This window comes from Oryzias melastigma, linkage group LG14, assembly GCF_002922805.2.
Source record: "Oryzias melastigma strain HK-1 linkage group LG14, ASM292280v2, whole genome shotgun sequence".
In the NCBI taxonomy this organism is placed as follows: Eukaryota; Metazoa; Chordata; class Actinopteri; order Beloniformes; family Adrianichthyidae; genus Oryzias; species Oryzias melastigma.
The window spans coordinates 28,832,880-28,838,879 of NC_050525.1; positions in this window are offsets into that span (position 1 = coordinate 28,832,880).

The following is a 6,000-nucleotide window of genomic DNA, read 5'->3' on the forward strand; positions in this document are numbered from 1 at the left end:
CACAACACTACTTTGAGAAGGGGAGGGGGCATTGCAGCAGAATCTGAAAGTTCCAGGGATTCTAGTGTTAAGATAATATCCAGCACTTTATATTATCCAGCAAAATGAAGGAGTGAGGAATCTAAAGGAGTGGAAAATGGACCTGATCAAAATCCAACAGTTGTTTTTCTGTTTGATGGAACCGGCTGGTAGAATCTATTTCTGGAAGGCAGATTTGAAACCCTGTAGTGAAACTGTGTGATGTGTCTGCAGTTTATAAAAAGTACAACTGAAATACTGCCGGCCACAATCTGATGAGGACTAAAATAAAGATTTTCTCCAAAAAAAAATCCACAACCCTGAGCACCTCTGTTGATTCTGAGAGCTGCTATCAAAGCTCAAGCCGCTGAGGAAGTATCCATGAGTGACTGACTATCCACGTATGAAATTCGACTCTCCGCTCCAGCCATGGACGTAAACAGGCTGCTATCTAAAGGCCATTCCTCTAAATTACCTGGATGTGGAGGAACCAGGACAACACTAAATGACACATTTTATGGCTAATGTGGTGGGCTCCGGTCTGTCGGATGACCTTTACTTGATGCCTGGAGTCTGATCGGTTTCAGCTTGCACAACGTAGAAAAATATGTTTACAAAAACAAACTTTTACTTTACGCCTACATACTTTTTTTTTTGTAATGTGGTAAAATGTTTTTTGTTGGGTCCTAAAGCTGCCCACTCCATCATACTACCACCACTGTGCCTGACTATTGCTCCCATTCACAATATGTATTAGTTTCACTCCAGAAAAAACAGGAAAGTTCCTGTTGTGTCTCATCAGAACATTATTTAGTGAATAATCCAGATGTTCCTCTGCTATATCGTTGTTTTTCTCATTGGTCTCTCCCATGGATCCACGTTTGTCCAGATGTCTCTTTCTGACTGTTGGATCAGGAATTCTGACCTGAACCGAGTCAAGTGAGGTATGCACTTCCTGTGTACCTGGATTCCATCCATCCGTCCATCTTCTGAACCCACTGAATCTGTGAGGATTGTGGACTTTGGTCTAGTTTTTGTCAGTTCTGTTATGGGTTTTAGTCATGTTCTGTTTTGAATTGTCCATCAGTTTCAGGTTTGTCATGATCCACAGCAGTCATTTCAGTAAATTACCATCAGTTTGGACTTCCGGTCGGGGTGTAGAGGCACATGGAAGCATGAAAAGGTAGCTCCCTCATACCAACTCAAAAATAAGATCAAACTCCGCTAAAAACTCGAGGAATGTGAGTGCATATGATATAGAAAGCAAGAATATGAGTGGGGGCTTTTCAAGGAAGAAAAAAAACCCAACTGCGCAGAACAGAGAGGAAAAAAACAACGAAAAGGAGGACGTGCTAACATCCGAAGCTAGCATGGCCAACTTCCAGACTAGCCTCGACGGGATTAGCAAACAAATTCAAGGTTTACATGACGAAATGAAGGCTAACTTGAAAACATTCAAAGATGACATTACGGCCGAAATGAGCGAGAAGCTAATCGAATTCAGGGAGGACATTTATCGGAAACTCTCAACGATATCAATGGAGATGGACGAGCAAAAGGAAAAGATCAACGCCGCCGCGGCGCGGACGGAGGAGATGGAAGCGTGGAGTCGTGATGCGAAGAGGGTGTTGTGTGATTTATTAAGAGAGCAGGAAAAGATGAAGGAAAAGCTGGACGACTTGGAATCGAGGTCGAGGCGGAATAACCTGCGAATTTATGGTATCGAAGAGGAGGCAGAGGCGACGGAGAACTCGATGGTTGATTTTATAGACAAATGGCTGAAAGTGGAGTTTTCACTGAACTTGGACCTTCAGATTCAGAGAGCCCACCGAGCATTGGCTCCGAAGCCAAGAGCAGGTCACCCTCCGCGGTCTATAGTAATATGCTTCCAACAGTTCACCGTAAAAGACATGATACTTAAAAAGGCATGGGACAAAAAGACTGTCATGTATGGAGAGAAAAGGGTCTTTTTCGATCATGACTACGCGGAGAGGATTCTGCAGCAACGCAAGACATACGTAAACATCAAAAAGGCGTTGAAGAAAGAAGGAATCCGCTTTCAAACCCCCTTCAATAAAATGCGCGTGCACTGGCCAGGCGGAGCGGTAACGTACACGGATGCTGAGGACGCGACCAACGACCTGAGGAAGAGAGGATACGAGGTGGAAGACCCAGTAGGTCAGACAAGGGAGTTTGCCCTGGTGGAGAAGCTGCTGTCAACGGATGCCGCGATGTGGAAACCGGCCAGGAAAGAGAGACCAGAACAAGCTGCCAGACGAGCACGCGCACAGCTCCAGGAATTCGGGTGCAAAAACACGAAGGAATGATAAGTAAAAAAAAAGGGAAAAAAAATTTTTTTTTTTAAGTGTTTCATTAAAGTAGTCATCTAAATTAGAATCAGAGATGTCAATGTCCTCTGATATGAAGGGTAACACACTCGGGAAATGTTGGGTGTGAGGGAATGAGACTTATTTGTACGACTAGGATGGGTGAAATAATCCTGTATGGGACGAATCTCATCGCTAGCAAGGGGCCCTCTCTTTTTGTGAGGTCTTCCCCCTTAAAACAGGAAGGGAGCCGACTTGATAGTGATATTAATGTTGACTCTTTTTCGTGGAAGCAACTGTTCATGTATATAGTTAAAATGTGTTCTAAACTTTTGTTTGTTATGCTGTTGGTTGGAGGAGGTCCATGTAGAAACCTGAGGATGGGATATTACTTTGTTAAAAAGATTATAACCATTTATGGATACTAAAACAAATGAATGTCATCTCCTTTCTCTTAATGTAAATTGGCTGGGAAACCCAGTCAAAAGGGCCAGAATTATGACCAAACTAAAGAAGGAAAAAAACCACATAAACTTCTTGCAAGAGACCCATTTGACAAATGCAGAACATGAAAAATTGAAAAAGTTTGGGTTTAAGAACACTTTCTACAGCTCACATTCTAATCCATGAAAACGAGGAGTAGCAATATTGATAGCCAACACAGTTAAGTTTGAATGTAAATGTGAAGTTAAAGATAAAGAAGGGAGATTCATTATAATTAAAGGAGTAATCGACCAGACAACAGTAACGTTGGTGAATGCCTCAGCGCCACCAGAGAGTACCAAAGAGTTCTTCAAACTTTTATTCGACATTATAGCAGTTGAAGTGGAAGGTATATGTATCTGTGGAGGAGATCTAAATGTAATTATGGATTACAACCTAGACACAACCAGTCAGAATAGAAACAAGAAACCAATCTCTAGATTTGTTAAAAATACATGGAAGTCAATGGGATTTACTGATGTGTGGAGAGACCTCCACCCTCTACAAAAAAACTACAGTCACTACTCAGAAACACATTCGGTATATTCCAGGATTGATTACTTCTTTGTGCAGAACGAATACATGAACATAATACAGGGATGCTACATTGGAGTAGCTGATGTATCAGATCACAATGCCATGTACTTAAAAATTGGACTTAAGGGTAGGCAAAGAAACACAGTATGGAGGCTGAATGCAGGAATTCTAAACAACAAAAAAGTGACCAAAGAAATTGAAATAGATATACAAAATTATCTTGAATTAAATGATAATGGAGAAACAAATCCAGCTATCATTTGGGATACACTAAAAGCAGTGATACGAGGGAAATTTATAGCAATTGGAAGTAAAATGAAAAAAGAGAGAATAAAAAAATATGAGACCCTCATTTCAGAACTGAGAGATATGGAACAGGCTTTTAGACACAAAGCAAATCAAACAACAAAAAACCAAATCAATGAAACAAAAAAGAAGATTAATGATCTTCTCCAATATGAGACTGAAACAAGAGCAAGATACCTACAACAAAATTTTTATGACTCGGGCCCTAAGGCCACAAGGCTGTTAGCTCGACGAATACGTGAAAGACGGGTAGAATTAACTGTTAACAACATATGGGATCCAAAAACAAACCAACTAAAACATAAACCAGAAGAAATTGAGAATATATTTAGGGAATACTATGGAGATTTATATACTGAATCAGTGACTGTAAATCAAGAGGAGATGAAAACCTTACTAGACTCCTTAGATCTGCCATCAATAGGCACGAAACAGAATGAGCGAATGACAGCAGAAATTTCCACAGAAGAAATCAAAAAAGCAATTGGTAAACTGAAATCAAACAAAGCACCCGGAAGTGATGGCTTTCCATTAGAGTGGTATAAAGAATTTGCAGAAATAATTATTCCACTGCTCCACTCCACTTTCAATTGGATTTTATCAAGTGGACAAACTCCACCCTCCTGGAAGGAAGCAGTCATTACAGTACTTCCTAAACCACAAAAGGGCAAAGAATATTGTCAAAACTATAGGCCAATCTCTATTTTAAATGTTGACTATAAAATATATACCTCCATAATTGCAGACAGACTCCAAACATTTACAGCAGATTTAATAGATGAAGACCAAACTGGGTTTGTCAAAGGCAGACAAACACATGATAACATAAGAAGAACAATCCACATAATAAATAAGATACGTAAACAAAAATTACCAGCCGCCTTAATAAGTTTGGACGCCGAAAAGGCATTTGATAGAGTTAATTGGGAATTCCTATATATGACACTGGAAAAATTTGGATTCAATGAAAAATCAATAAAATGTATCAAATCTCTCTACTACAAACCCACTGGTAGAATTAAAGTCAATGGCTCCCTCACGAATAGATTCAGTTTAGGAAGAGGAACCAGGCAAGGCTGCTGCCTCAGTCCTGTGCTCTTTACCCTATATATCGAGCCATTGGCTCAAATGGTGAGACAGGACACCAGGATAAGGGGAATAGACATCAGTGGACAGATACATACTATTGGCCTGTTCGCGGATGATGTTATGATTTATTTATCTGATCCAGTCAAATCATTTGGTAATTTGATGAAGATTTTTGATAGATTTGGTCGATGCTCCGGATATAAAATAAATATAAACAAAACTCAGACACTCATGTTTAATTGTGTTGCAAATCAAGGCTTGAAGGAATGGAAAATAAAATGGGAAGCTAAATCACTAATATATTTGTGGGTGAATATACCTAAAGACCCTGCGAAACTGTACAGAAATAATTATGAGAGCACAAATGTTAATATCAGGAAGGACATTGAAAGATGGTCCACCTACACGCTAGGATTAAGTGAAAGAATAAATGTTATAAAAATGAATGTATTACCACGTCTCCTATACTTGTTTTTAGCTCTGCCAGTGGACATCCCACAATCCCAGTTCCAAACATGGGATAAACTTATATCTAGATTTCTATGGGAAGGAAAACAACCAAGAATTCGCTATCATACTCTACAGCTACCTAATACAAAAGGGGGAAGAGCCTTACCCAACTTAAAAGAATACTTTAATGCTGCCCAAATACATCGTCTAATATACTGGTGTAACACCGAGTATGTTGCCCGGTGGAAAGATATAGAAGTCGCTGCACTTAAATTCCCAGTTCAAACATGTATGGGTGAAAGTGAGAGTCCAGCCATTGTTAAAGAAAATTTAGATCTAGATCCAATAACACTATATATCCTCGAGAAATGGACTTCTGTAGCAAAACAACTAAAATTGGGTAAAGAACTAGGATTGCTGAAATGGATAGCATATGACAACAAATTTAGACCTGCACAACACGATTATAGGTTCAAACAATGGATTGATAAGGGTATAACGGACATGTGTAAAATGATAAAGAAAGGTACAATGAAAGAATTTCAGGAACTGAAAGACACATATGATCTAACAAACCAAGACCTATTCAGATATATGCAAATACGAGACTATTATGAAAAGCGGATTATGACTGAGGAAGACAAAATACACCCAATACGTAAAACATTAATACGGGCTTACAGTGAAAATATTCCCAAGGTTGTATCAGTTTTCTATAAGTTCCTTATGGATTCAAAAGGGGATTCAACTTTGTATGTCAAGGCAAAGTGGGAAAGAGAGCTGGGAGAAG